The sequence below is a fragment of the Thalia democratica genome, chromosome 3 (assembly GCF_965202585.1).
Source record: "Thalia democratica chromosome 3, ktThaDemo2.hap1.1, whole genome shotgun sequence".
Lineage (NCBI taxonomy): Eukaryota > Metazoa > Chordata > Thaliacea > Salpida > Salpidae > Thalia > Thalia democratica.
Genome location: NC_139167.1, coordinates 65,771,395 through 65,787,080, shown reverse-complemented (window position 1 = coordinate 65,787,080; position 15,686 = coordinate 65,771,395). Strand labels below are relative to the sequence as shown.

Below are 15,686 nucleotides of genomic sequence, written 5' to 3'. Positions count from 1 at the left end.
AATATACATACCATAATTGCATGACCATTGTGACTTTTCTGCATAATAAAATTGGCCTTGAAAGGTATTTTAAAGGTATTTACAGGGTTTTTAATACAATAAAGGTAAAAGTTATTTAAGAAAAGCTCTAAGAATTATAGATATTACTAGTGTTATATATAAAATTAAAAATAATTTAAACTTATAAAATTTTCACAGTAAGTTTAAATTAGTTTAACAAACAACTTGTTTAAATAGTAACCTGATTTAATTCAAATGGTAAGAAAAAAAGTATTAATTTATATTGATCTGTAAATCAATAATAAATTAACCACTGAAAACTGACAAAGTTTACTTATAAACTTTAACTGTATTTAAAGTGGTTTTTGTAATTTGTATAGTTGCTTTATATAGCTCTTTCAGCGATAGTTTTCAAAGTTTTATGAAAATATCGCTACATATTTCTTCAAGCATAGCATTTAAATTATAACAAATATACATTTATTGAGTATTCAAAACACTTAATTTCTGTATTTTTGGCAAAGCTGATCTTAACTTTGAATAGTATGCTTGTATTAAGATGCTATTTAGTTATTAATAATAACACCAAAATATTAAATTTATTTTAATTTTTTTTTTACAAGATTTTTAGATAAAATGAAACTGTTTAAATAATCTAGATAGCTTAAAAAAGCTAAGTTTTTGTTTATACTGTTGTTAATTTTTTTCTTAACAAATGGCAATAAGTTAATTTTCTATTAATTTCTTAAAACAGTCAACACGGTGTAAAAAGTTTCTCTTTATTTTTTAATGTACAAAAAATTAATGTATTACGCTTAAAGTCTAAATTTTGAAAAGCCTTAAATTTGAATAAAATTATTTAAACACATTCTTTTAGTCTTCTTTTAAAATAAAAAAGCACATACAGTTTTTAATATAATCTTATAGTCAATACATATAAGTTTTAGTGTCCAGTTAAAAGGATAAAAATTTTACGTAAATTTAATTTGTATTTAAAAGTAATTTATCCAGAACAAAAATTTTATAAACTTAGTTAATTTCAATGTTATCTATGATCTTTAACAAGGTAGAAATAAACATTGAAGCTAAAATACTACAAATAAAATTGCTGTGTTTTTTTAATATTAACTTAGTATTAAAACTACCGAAAGTATTTCATCATGTAAATGAATTTCGTGTAACAATAATGTATTAAATTTTTTTATATATTAAGTTCATGATGAAAATATTTTATATTTAGTGATATCATTTAAAAAGCTTAGTAAGGCATTTATTTCACAATTAGATGCAAATTAAGAAAAAAATGATCATATCGTATACAGTTTGTTAAATAATGCAGAAATTAGTATTTTAAACATTTTTTACTTATGGTTATCAAACCCATAAGTTAAATTGGTATTAAATACTATTATACACTACAACACCTTAACTGAGTAAGCATAACTATTTTCCTTGGACACTTATTGTCAGTTTTTACCTTAATAAATTTTTATTTGACATTATACGAGCTAATATTAGTTAAAATTAAACTAAATAATTTTGTTAGAAAAGTGAGTACATTTAGTTTACTCTGAAAAAGTTAATAAGTATTTATCTTGGCTTAAAGTAACAAATAAACTTTTTTATTGTATAAGTTATGGTTTACTATAATTTCAAAAATGCAGCTAATCAAACTTGATTATTTCAAACTTCCAACTTATTTTTATTTAATTTTCGAAGTAGTGACAAATTAAACAGCTTTTTATGTATTAATTAATCTAATTTATAAAAACTAAACCCATCTAAATTAATGAAAGATAATTTAGTGTTACGATATTAACCAAATATAACTTTATTGAAAAAAGTTAAGAGTTTGAACTGTTTAATTTTAGTTTGATTAAGTTTGAAAAAATCTAAAACATACTAAAATTTTAATTCATATTAAAACGCAAGTAAATATAATTTTTAGTTTAGCTCTCTTTTATGATCCTTTATTTTTCTTTTAAGCTGCTAAGTTCTTTTGATATTTGCTTCGCATTTTTTTAAGAATAAAAATGTATTACTATTTAACTTTAAGTAAAAATTATTTTTTTAAGTTTAGATGTTGAAAATATACGACTTAAAATATATTTTAGTATAAACTGTTAACATTTCTAAGTAAATTAGAGTTTTCCAAGAACCTATTTATACTTTTAAGAATGAAACGTCTTAATTCGGAAAAATTTAGATAAATATACAGTCGTTTTTAAATAATAAATTTTCATAACACTGCTAAGAGTAGATGTCATTTTGACCCCAAATTTGTAGCCAGATCAAGTATGTTTTTTAAGCAGATTTATTGTAAATAAAAGTTAATTGAGTTCAGTAGTTCTAAATATTATACTTTTTAAAACTAGTTATCTACAAGATCAGAACCCAGCCTATATTTTGCTAAGACTGAAACGAATCCTAATTTTAAAATTAGTTTCGGTCGTTCTATGTTGAAGTATAGAAATTAAGTTTCAAGTTTAATTGAATAAGCAATAATCTTTTTATCATAAACTTATTTTAAAAAAGTAATCACCCTAAACTTAAAACAAATATATCCTCAAAAGACTTCAAACAAACAATTCAGCAAAATATTGGCAGTAAAACTATATTGGACATAAACTATAAAATATAAACTCAACTACATACAAAATAGAAGTCTAGCATTTTTATTTATACTATTTGTATTGGTGTTATGTAATTTTTTTGCATTTCATGTTAATAAGTAAAATACATTTACTTAGCTAATTGATAAATGCTACCTTAAAATTTTCTTGTATTTATTAAACATTATTTATTTTTCAAATCCACGTTTAGTCGATTATATTTATTGGTTAATATTATCAGCCTTCTGAAACCTACTTCAATATAAAGTATTTCCAAGCACTTTTAACCAATATCATCAAAAGACTGGTTCAAATAGTAAACTTTCTGATACTTAATTATAACGATAAAGGTTTTATATTTTGTACAATAAAACTAGCATTCAAAAGTATCTTACGATTATTACTTTGCAAACTACATTTGAAGTATATAACACTTACAAGAACACACGCCGTACGAGGGTCTATGCTACCAAACTAATATTTTACATTTCCATCCCTACAAAGCTCGGCTTAATCATTGATTGCATTTTTTAAATTATGTGCACAACTTTTGAGAAAACTTTAACATTTTATAAATGAAATTTCTTCAATTTTAAATGATTTAAATAATTTTACAGATATTTACAAAATACTAAAAGTTTATTCAAAATTCTTTTTAGTCATCACTTAAGGAAATGTTTACAGTTTAGCAAACAAGAAAAAATTGCCTGCAAATAACCATAAGACTTACACACGTACTTTTTATATATTTAAAATATATATTACTTTTTGAGATATGGTCTCTTAAACATTTTCTTATCTGCATTGTCGGAACATGGTTAGAATAGAAAACAATTTGAATTTTATTTGTTAGCACATAACAAGTTCTTTATCATAGTCACGTTTTGTTATTATTTGAATTGAATCACGTTTTAACTTGAATACGTAAAAATAACCTATAAAATCCACTACAAAAAATTTTAACAATTACCTTAAAGTCATAAAACCAAAAACTTTTATAAAGAAAAAGTGATAAAAAATCTATATACCTTTTATAGTTTGACCTTATTACTCATATGTACTGATTTAAAGAACTAACTAAAGCGTTAAAAATAAGCGAAATGTTAAAAAATAAAAGACTTGTTTTATCTCGGATATAAATGAATTACTCAACTAAAAATGATAGAAATTCAACAAGAAAAAGATAATAATATTTTATGAGCTAAATATTTATTTGTATCATTATTAACGTATATCATTAGTACATATAAAAATATTTAAGACACTTTATCTTAAGAAGTAATATATATTTGAAATATATAAGAAGTACGTGTGTAAGTCTTATTAATATCTACAAGAATTTATTTCTTTTTGCTTAGCTTTAATATTTTCTTAAGTTATGAAAACAAAAATTATACCTAAAATTTTTAGTAATTTGTAAATATCTTTAAAAATATTGTAAGTTAAATAAGTTTTCCACTTACAAAAAATTAGAGTTTTCTTAAAAACTGTGTCCCGTAAGAGCTTCGAACTCGGTCATACCCGAACCCAAAGACATTAGTTGTCAGGCAGTCATACTACTACACCAACAGGTCACTTGTAACTTGTAAATGATTGAGTTTTTATAATCATTATTATATTTAATGCATCATTGATCATAACATCTTACTACAACTATAAACTACGTTTAACAGTTTTAAAGAAATATAAAATAAGTATAGGTTTTTTATTGTGGAAACAAAAAATAAATTAAAATTCTTTATTGTGTTTGATATATATAAACTTTAAATTTTATTATATTCTAATATAAGTTTAATACTATTTTAAAAAATCAATGGTTACATATTAATCTAATATGAATAAAACTGAATATAAAATTATTTTTATTTATATTATTATGTTTTTTACATTAAAAAATGTATTTTAACGTATGGTTTGTTTAACTTTTGATTTAATTTGAATAAAAGTTATAATAACTGTTAAATTTTATTCAGATAAAAACTATTAAAATAACTGTTTTGTGTTAATGTGGATATAAAGGTATAATTAACTTTATTAAAAGTTAAAATTAATTTACATTTCATCATAAAAATTAAGTATTTTAACTATTAGAGTTTAACATTATTAATTTAATCCCAGATACAAAATTTTAACATACAAGACTTCAGTTCAAGTAAGTATAAAAAGTATCAATTTCATCAAACAAAGATTTACCTGCAAATTTGAAAATTTTAAAAATCTAATACTTAGTATAAGTAGAAACATAAATTAACTCAATTAGGGTACAGTACTATCCGTAATGATAGACTAAACAGGATGGAGACGTTGATATTATTTTTAAAAACTATCTAAATTTAGTTTATGTTAAACCTAAAGTAATTTTCTGTTATAGTTTTGATTTTATTTGTTTTAATTTAATTGCACTAAAATAAGATTTTTATGTGTTTATCAATCCAAATTCTTGTTAATCTCTTAAAACTGTTTCAAATATGATCAAGATCAACCTAATCAGACATTTTATTCCTAAGATTTTTCATTTTTACATTCTTGACTACTTCAACTTACAAAATATAGACTGGAATATTCTAAGCACAACATACAATAAATGTTTATTATGCTTTATTAAATCTTTATAGAAAGTATATTTAACAAATTATACACAAATAAACCGTTTTTTTTTTAACTATTTTCATAATTTTACATAAAGTTAAACAAAGTATTTTTTTTATCTGTTTTGTAGCTGAGCATTAAAAATGTTTATAAAGTTATTATTTATAAAGACTTAGTCTTTTTCTAATATATACAAATTAAACAACTACTCTTACCTTTCTCATCAAATTTATTATTTTCTAAAATGACAACATTTTTTACTTAAGCTTCCCAGGTATGTCTAAAGCCTAAAATGGCTTTTTTACTCAAGATACAATTTAGTTACATTTTTTTGTTCACATTTCTATCACTTTATTTAAATATAACTATGAAGGACTTAGGAACTTGGAACACAGTAAAAAAGAAATTAGTTATCTGAAACAGATTATTTTTACTGTTGTATATATTTGTAAAGTTTTAATGTTTTTTTTTAGTATTTATGTTGTTTAAGTTATACTTGTCTTATTTTATATGTATACAGTTATATTAACTATCATTAAAATAGTTTCTGAAAAACTAACAAAACCACTTAGTATTTATAATTAAAATAACTCTACCACTATGTTTGTCAACATTATTATATAATTTAGAATCTTACTTATGTATATAGGTACTTCAGTTTTCTTCAAATATTTTTACATATAAATATCAGGAGTTTTTGTTTTAAAAAGTCAGGTAACTTAGAAAAATAATATTTTTAGTCATTTTATAAAATTATACAATTATCAAGAAACTACTTTAGTAGTCTTTACACTGCTTAGAGATGTAACCAACTGCTTATTTTCAAAGTAGAAAAATGTTAGGTGAGTTGCTAGTTATAAAAGTTTAACTTAAGGTAATATTAAATTATCTTTACCTATAATGTTTTTAAATCTAAATAACATTAGAATAGTTTATAACTTGAGAGGATTTCAAAGTCAATTATATAAGTAAGTGAAGTAAAGACTAATAATTAAATATCATTTCAAAATTCAGGACTTTTCTAAAAATTAATTGTATAAGTATACCTTTACTAGCATGGATACAAAGTTACTTTTATATTTTATTTAGTTTACATTTTTTACCTAAAAGCTTTGTAAAATTTGGTTTTTAGCAGTTTTTAGAATTAATTGTGAAATAAAAGTTGAAATAAAAGTTTTCCTAAATCTCTTTTTTTTATTTGTTTTCAGAAAATTTATAAAATTATTTTTATGTTACCATCTTTTTCAAATGGAAATAAAGTAAATAGATAGTTTAAAGTTTGCAAATTTTATTCTACTGATTTGATAAAAAATCCAGGTACTAAGTTTTTTAAGATCATATAATAGCAACATTAATAACTACTAATGTTAATTAAAGATTAATATAAAAAGTTTGTATTGGAGTTTCTTATCATCTTTTTATAAGTAAATTTCAATAAACTTAATTCTAAAAATTTAATCAGTTACGAAGTTTAGAAATCTTTTTAAATTTTGATGATTTTATTGAAATATTTAATAACATTTTTACAAGTCCTTACACTTCTAAGGATTATAATTAACTAATAATATTTAAATAGAAAAAAAAAATTGTTAGCTGCTAATTCTGAAAGTGTAACAAATGTCCTGTAACCTTGATTTAGCTAAGTTATCAGGTTAGTAGTTAATTCATTGTATCTGTTTTAAAAAGATAGTTATAGTTTTTAATTTACAATTACGTATGTTTTTATAATATTAAATACTTGTTTATTTAAAACAGTATTTTAAAGATTTCTTCAGGAATTCAAGTAAAATTTTAAAAACTATTTAAATATTAAAACGTGTTTATTTTTGTTATTTTTCCAACTCATCTTTTAGTAAAATCAAGGTTGTCATTTTACCTGGAAACCAGTAAAAAACCTAGTATTTGACAATTTAGGCAAAAAAAAAAACCTGGGAAAACCTGGAATTGAGGAAGTTTTGGAAAAAACCTGGAATTTTAACTAATATTACAACTTTCAAATGTTCAATAGTAAAATTTTGATTTTACTCAAAAAATCTATCATATATAAATAAAAAGTTTTTGACATCATCAAAAATATTACTTTTTTCAAATACTTAATCAAAGTAGGTTGACGGTATCTTTTTAAATATTTTTTAACTACTTAACGCAGTTTCTTACCTTTAACTTAACTAAAAATAGACCCAAAAAGCGTACTTTTAAAAACCTTTGAGAAATTTAGAAAGCCTGGAAAATTTTTTGAAAACACGAGTGGCAACCCTGTAAAATTTAACAGATGTTTTTATTTTTAACATCAGTACTAGAAATTTCTTTAGTGTATAAGTTATTCAAAATACAAAATTAGTTTTTTAAAGCAGTGTATTGTTAAACCTAGTTTTACTGAGTTATAACATTTTAATCATAAACCTGTAACATTATTATCATGTTTTAAAAAGAAACTTGTTTTTTATCAAAATCAGAGCTCAAGCAAATAAATTCCCTGGTCCTGTAAAATATTTTATGAAAAAAAGCCATTTTAGTAGCTTACATACCAGTTTGATATTTTTTGGTTAACATTTTACACTCTACATGAACTTCTGGAGCACAATCAAGAATGAGGTAATATTAATGAGGTTATGTTGTTTTTTTTTTGCTTTATAGTATAATATAAATACTTTTACTATTAATGACCTTAAAGTTAAACTTTATTACTGATTACAGAGTTGCTAAACCTAGATCAAACTTGAGCTTGAAAAAATGATTACGTGTGAATTAATGAAAATTTGATTAAATAAGAAAAATAAATCATCAAGTTAAAAATAAATCTGAATCCTTAATTTGTTTAATTTAAAAACACATTTAAAGTAGCTTTAAGTACCACTCAATGCTGTTTTACTATTTTAGCCAGCTTTTTACTATTATTTTAATTTATACTAAAAATAGACCTGGCAAATAATCTTTAAAAAACCTTGAGAAATTTTTAAAACCTGGAAATTTAAATAAAAAACCTTTTACATTTCTGCATTCAAATTATTTAAAACATGCTAACAACTTCAATAATTAGACAAGTATAGTATACATAAGTTTTAAATTTGAAAATAAAAACAAGCATTTCAAACTTTTCTTAGTTTTCATTGTTAACTAATACTATTTAATTTTACAATAACTACCCTTGAATGGTTTCTCAAGTTCATAGAAAAATATTGGTCATAATATGCAAAAGATTCTTAGTTATACAAAAGTCCAGCATTTAAGGTTTTAATAAGAAACCGTTTTTACAAAAACTATCATAAAATAATATTTGAAAAGCCACGTTAAATAAAAACCATAAGAAAATTTTGGTATTGAACTAGCCATACAGATACTATTATATCAATGCTAAGGATTGTCACTATTTTAGCTAGCTCTAATTTTTTTTTGTCAGGAAAAAAACTATTCTTATGTCTTAAAAAACCTTCTGTAAGTTGAAATTTTCTTATAATCTCAGATTGATTCTTAACTTGTTCTATATCAACTAAAAAATAGTTACATATATTTAAAAATGCTTAGACTAAATAAACTTGTGAAGTATGTAAGTGTGTCTATTCTATGCAAGTTATTTTAATTTGTATGAAATGCAACTTTTTTGAATTTTAAAATAATAATTAGAATTATTTAGTTGATTTTGAGTGTGTTAACTTAACTTGAAGGTATTTCAACCTTATCACCAAAAACCTATAAAATACTATAAATAAAAATTTTTGAAGTTATTTCACTTAGAGCTTTAGCAAATAACTTCTCTGGTCCTGTAAAATATTATATGAAAAAAAAAAACATTTTAGTAGCTTACATACCAGTTTGATATTTTTTGGTTAACATTTTACACTCTACATGAACTTCTGGAGCACAATCAAGAAGAAGGAGACAACATTAATGAGGTTATGGTGTGTTTTTTTTTTGCTTTATAGTATAGTATAAATATTTTTACTATTAATGATCTTAAAGTTAAACTTTATTTTCTGATTACAGAGTTGCTAAAAAACTGGAAATCTATATCAAACTTGAGCTTGAAAAACTGCTTATGTGTAGTTAATGAAAATTAGATTAAATAAGAAAAATAAATCATCAAGTTAAAAATAAATATGTATCATTAATTTGTTTAATTCAAAAACACATTTAAAGTAGCTTTAAGTACCACTCTATGCTGTTCTACTATTTTAGCCAGCTTTTTACTATTATTTTAATTGATACTAAAAATAGACCTAGCGAATAATTTTTAAAAAACCTTGAGAAATTTTTAAAACCTGGAAATTAAAAAAAAAATCATTTTACATTTCTGCATTGAAATTATTTAAAACATGCTAACAACTTCAATAATTAGACATGTATAGTAAAGAGAAGTTTTAAATTTAAAAATAAAAACAAGCATTTAAAACTTTTCTTAAATTTTATTATTAACTAATACTATTTAATTTTACAATAACTACCCTTAAATGGTTTCTCAAGTTCATAGAAAATAATTAGTCATGTTTTGCAAAAGGTTCTTATTTTATAGAAAAGTCCAGCTATTAAAGTTTTAATAAGAAACTGTTTTTATAGAAACTATCATAAAATAATATTTGAAAAGTCACGTTAAATAAGAACCATGAGGAAATTTTGATATTGAACTAGCCATACAGCTACTATCATATCAATGCTCAGGATTGTCACATTTTTAACCAGCTCTAATGTTTTTTGTTAGGAAAAAACAATTCTTATGTCTTAAAAAACCTTCTGTAACTTTGAATTTTCTTATAATCTCAGATTAATTCTTAACTTATTCTATATCAACTAAAAAATTGATACTTATATTTAAAAGTACTTAGACTAAATACATTTTTAAAGTACGTGAGTATGTCTATTATATGCAACTTATTTTACTTTGTATAAAATGCAACTTTTCTAAAATTCTAAAATAGTAATTAGAATTATCTAGTTGATTTTGAGTCTATTAACTTAACTTGACTGTATTTTAACCTTATCACCAGAAACCTATAAAATACTATAAATAAAAATTTTTTAGTTATTTTAATTTGAGCTTAAGCAAATAACCTACCTGGTCCTGTAAAATACTATATGAAAAAAAGCTATTTCGGTAGCTTACATACCAGTTTGATTTTTTTTGGTTACCATTTTACACTCCTCATGAACTTCTGGAGTACAATCAAGATGAAGGAGGTAATATTAATGAGGTTATGTTGTGTTTTGTTTTGCTTTATAGTAAAATATAAATATTTTTACTATTAATGATCTTAAAGTTAAACTTTAATTTCTGATTACAGAGTTGCTAAAAAACTGGAAATCTATATCAAACTTGAGCTTGAAAAACTGCTTATGTGTAGTTAATGAAAATTAGATTAAATAAGAAAAATAAATCACTATATCTAGATTTAAGAGTAGCTTTATTCCTATTAAGTGAATTATTAGTTTGTTTGTAGTTTTTAGAAATAGTTGGTCTAAAATGTGTGATATAAAGTTGTTTTTGTACTATTGTAAATGCTGCTGGTTTCTATTGAAACATATCGTCACAAGGAAAATTTAACAAAAACAGCAAACAAAATACGTACAAATGAAAGTTTAATTATTTCATTAACATTATCAGAGCAAAAAAAAGTAAGTAAAATCATCAAGAAGCAACCTTTAAAATATTTCATCAGTGTTCATCGAGTTCAACGTGTATTTAAAAAAAAAAGCTTTAGTACTTATAACGTACTTTGAAACAAACACTTTTTTATTTGAAAGTGAACAAATTAAACATAGCGTTAGTAACAGCGGGGGTACGCTGTAAAGTTTGTCTGAAGTTTAAAAAAAATTATACCACAATTTCATAACTTTAACAATTTTCACGGAAGACTTTACGTTTCCATTCATATCAAAAGAATGCGACTTTTTTTTGGTAAATCTAAAGACATTGCCTGAAAGCTGAGATTCTCAGGAACATTTTAAAATACTTTTTAGCTTTCTACGACTAGAAATGACAAAGTTATTGCACCTTGAAGTTTATAATTGTGTCAAAGTTTTGTTGTTAAATTAAAAAAAAAAGATCTAGCATGAATAATCACAAAAAGTTGCTCATTTGCAGAACGACAAAAAAACAAAGTTATAAAGATTTCTTTTAACTTTCAATTTAATATTCATAACCATTTTACTTCGAGTGAGTTACAATTTTTAAAATTAATTTTTATGTACTAATCGGCAATAATAAAAGTATATATGATAATAAAAGTTAAAAGTTGTTTGTACTTCTTGTTAATGCGGGGAAAATACATAAAATTGATATTTAAGTGATATAAGTTTGAATTAAGAATAAAAAACTAAAACACATTTAAAAAATAAATAAGTAAACTAAATTAAAAATTTTCAACCCATGCTTGAAAGTAGTTAAAAATAAAACAGTTTTATAAAAAAGTGTCAGCAGAGGGGTTCGAACCCTCGCCCACTTGGTGGGACCCAGTAGCCAATCTTAGCTTTTCTGGTGCCTTAGACCGCTCGGCCATGCTGACTTATTGGTACAGAAAAATATAGCATATATGTAAGGACACAGTTTTTTCAACCTGGCACAGCTTACAACTATATCTAGATTTAAGAGTAGCTATATTCCTATTAAGTCAATCATTAGTTTGTTTGTAGTTTTAAGAAATAGTTGGTCTAAAATGTGTGATATAAAGTTGTTTTTGTACTATTGCATTACTGCTAGTTTCTATTGAAACGTGACGTCACAAGGAAAATTTAACAAAAACAGCAAACAAAATACGTACAAATGAAAGTTTAATTATTTCATTAACATTATCAAAGCAAAAAAAAGTAAGTAAAATCATCAAGAAGCAACCTTTAAAATATTTCATCATTGTTCATCGAGTTCAACGTGTATTTAAAAAAAAAAGCTTTAGTACTTATAACGTACTTTGAAACAAACACTTTTTTATTTGAAAGTGAACAAATTAAACATAGCGTTAGTAACAGCGGGGGTACGCTGTAAAGTTTGTCTGAAGTTTAAAAAAAATTATACCACAATTTCATAACTTTAACAACTTTCACGGAAGACTTTACGTTTCCATTCATATCAATAGAATGCGACTTTTTTTTGGTAAATCTAAAGACATTGCCTGAAAGCTGAGATTCTCAGGAACATTTTAAAATACTTTTTAGCTTTCTACGACTAGAAATGACAAAGTTATTGCACCTTGAAGTTTATAATTGTGTCAAAGTTTTGTTGTTAAATTAAAAAAAAAAGATCTAGCATGAATAATCACAAAAAGTTGCTCATTTGCAGAACGACAAAAAAACAAAGTTATAAAGATTTCTTTTAACTTTCAATTTAATATTCATAACCATTTTACTTCGAGTGAGTTACAATTTTTAAAATTAATTTTTATGTACTAATCGGCAATAATAAAAGTATATATGATAATAAAAGTTAAAAGTTGTTTGTACTTCTTGTTAATGCGGGGAAAATACATAAAATTGATATTTAAGTGATATAAGTTTGAATTAAGAATAAAAAACTAAAACACATTTAAAAAATAAATATGTAAACTAAATTAAAAATTTTCAACCCATGCTTGAAAGTAGTTAAAAATAAAACAGTTTTATAAAAAAGTGTCAGCAGAGGGGTTCGAACCCTCGCCCACTTGGTGGGACCCAGTAGCCAATCTTGGCTTTTCTGGTGCCTTAGACCGCTCGGCCATGCTGACTTTTTGGTACAGAAAAATATAGCATATATGTAAGGACACAGTTTTTTCAACCTGGCACAGCTTACAACTATATCTAGATTTAAGAGTAGCTTTATTCCTATTAAGTCAATTATTAGTTTGTAGTTTTTAGAAATAGTTGGTCTAAAATGTGTGATATAAAGTTGTTTTTGTACTATTGTATATGCTGCTAGTTTCTTTTGAAACATGACGTCACAAGGAAAATTTAACAAAAACAGCAAACAAATACGTACAAATGAAAGTTTAATTATTTCATTAACATTATCAAAGCAAAAAAAGGTAACTAAAATCATCAAGAAGCAACCTTTAAAATATTTCATTGTTGTTCATCGAGTTCAACGTGTATTAAAAAAAAAAGCTTTAGTACTTATAACGTACTTTGAAACAAACACTTTTTTATTTAAAAGTGAACAAATTAAACCTAGCGTTAGTAACGGCGGGGGTACGCTGTAAAGTTTGTCTGAAGTTTAAAAAAAATTATACCACAATTTTATAACTTTAACAATTTTCACGGAAGACTTTACGTTTCCACTCATATCGAATGAATGCGACTTTTTTTGGTCAATCTAAAGACATTGCCTGAAAGCTGAGATTCTCAGGAACATTTTAAAATACTTTTTAGCTGTTTACGAGTAGAAATGACAAAGTTATTGCATCTAGAAGTTTATAATTGTGTCAAAGTTTTGTTGTTAAATTTAGAAAAAATCCAGCATGAAGAATTACAAAAAGTTGCTCATTTGCAGAACGACAAAAAAACAAAGTTATAAAGATTTCATTTAATTTTCAATTTAATATTCATAACCATTTTACTTCGAGTGAGTTACAACTTTTAAAAATAATTTTTATGTACTAAATTGGCAATAATAAGAATATATATGATAATAAAAGATAAAAGTTGTTTGTACTTCTTGTTAATGCGGGGAAAATACATAAAATTGATATTTAAGTGATATAAGTTTGAATTTATAATAAGAAACTAAAACACATTTAAAAAATAAATAAGTAAACTAAAATAACAATTTTCAACCCATGCTTATAAGTAGTTAAAAATAAAACAGTTTTATAAAAAAGCGTCAGCAGAGGGATTCGAACCTTCGCCCACTTGGTGGGACCCAGTAGCCAATCTTAGCTTTTCTGGTGCCTTAGACCACTCGGCCATGCTGACTTATTGGTACAGAAAAATATAGCATATATGTAAGGACACAGTTTTTTCAATCTGGCACAGCTTACAACTTTATCTAGATTTAAGAGTAGCTTTATATTAAGTGAATTATTAGTTTGTTTGTAGTTTTTAGAAATAGTTGTCTAAAATGTGTGATATAAAGTTGTTTTTGTACTATTGTATATGCTCCTAGTTTCTATTGAAACATGACGTCAAAAGGAAAATTTAACAAAAACAGCAAACAAAATACGTACAAATGAAAGTTTAATTATTTCATTAACATTATCAAAGCAAAAAAAAAGTAAGTAAAATCATCAAGAAGAAACCTTTAAAATATTTCATCATTGTTCATCGAGTTCAACGTGTATTTAAAAAAAAGCTTTAGTACTTATAACGTACTTTGAAACAAACACTTTTTTATTTAAAAGTGAACAAGTTAAACATAGCATTAGTAACAGCGGGGGTACGCTGTAAAGTTTGTCTGAAGTTTAAAAAAAATTATACCACAATTTCATAACTTTAACAATTTTCACGGAAGACTTTACGTTTCCATTCATATCAAAAGAATGCGACTTTTTTTTGGTAAATCTAAAGACATTGCCTGAAAGCTGAGATTCTCAGGAACATTTTAAAATACTTTTTAGCTTTCTACGACTAGAAATGACAAAGTTATTGCACCTTGAAGTTTATAATTGTGTCAAAGTTTTGTTGTTAAATTAAAAAAAAAAGATCTAGCATGAATAATCACAAAAAGTTGCTCATTTGCAGAACGACAAAAAAACAAAGTTATAAAGATTTCTTTTAACTTTCAATTTAATATTCATAACCATTTTACTTCGAGTGAGTTACAATTTTTAAAATTAATTTTTATGTACTAATCGGCAATAATAAAAGTATATATGATAATAAAAGTTAAAAGTTGTTTGTACTTCTTGTTAATGCGGGGAAAATACATAAAATTGATATTTAAGTGATATAAGTTTGAATTAAGAATAAAAAACTAAAACACATTTAAAAAATAAATATGTAAACTAAATTAAAAATTTTCAACCCATGCTTGAAAGTAGTTAAAAATAAAACAGTTTTATAAAAAAGTGTCAGCAGAGGGGTTCGAACCCTCGCCCACTTGGTGGGACCCAGTAGCCAATCTTAGCTTTTCTGGTGCCTTAGACCGCTCGGCCATGCTGACTTATTGGTACAGAAAAATATAGCATATATGTAAGGACACAGTTTTTTCAACCTGGCACAGCTTACAACTATATCTAGATTTAAGAGTAGCTATATTCCTATTAAGTCAATCATTAGTTTGTTTGTAGTTTTTAGAAATAGTTGGTCTAAAATGTGTGATATAAAGTTGTTTTTGTACTATTGCATATGCTGCTAGTTTCTATTGAAACGTGACGTCACAAGGAAAATTTAACAAAAACAGCAAACAAATACGTACAAATGAAAGTTTAATTATTTCATTAACATTATCAAAGCAAAAAAAGGTAACTAAAATCATCAAGAAGCAACCTTTAAAATATTTCATCATTGTTCATCGAGTTCAACGTGTATTTAAAAAAAAAAGCTTTAGTACTTATAACGTACTTTGAAACAAACACTTTTTTATTTGAA

General features: G+C 24.2%; 3 non-coding genes across 3 annotated transcripts; all 3 read right to left on the bottom strand.

The window, feature by feature from the left end:
• Nucleotides 1-11,604: 11,604 nt before the first annotated feature.
• On the bottom strand, nt 11,605-11,698 carry Trnas-acu (transfer RNA serine (anticodon ACU)). Its single transcript is given in 2 exon segments — nt 11,605-11,640; nt 11,647-11,698. It is a non-coding gene; the product is annotated as a tRNA-Ser (tRNA).
• Nucleotides 11,699-12,795: 1,097 nt separating this feature from the next.
• On the bottom strand, nt 12,796-12,889 carry Trnas-acu (transfer RNA serine (anticodon ACU)). The gene is given in 2 exon segments: nt 12,796-12,831; nt 12,838-12,889. It is a non-coding gene; the product is annotated as a tRNA-Ser (tRNA).
• A 2,275-nt stretch (nt 12,890-15,164) lies between these two features.
• On the bottom strand, nt 15,165-15,258 carry Trnas-acu (transfer RNA serine (anticodon ACU)). Its single transcript is given in 2 exon segments — nt 15,165-15,200; nt 15,207-15,258. It is a non-coding gene; the product is annotated as a tRNA-Ser (tRNA).
• Nucleotides 15,259-15,686: the final 428 nt, after the last annotated feature.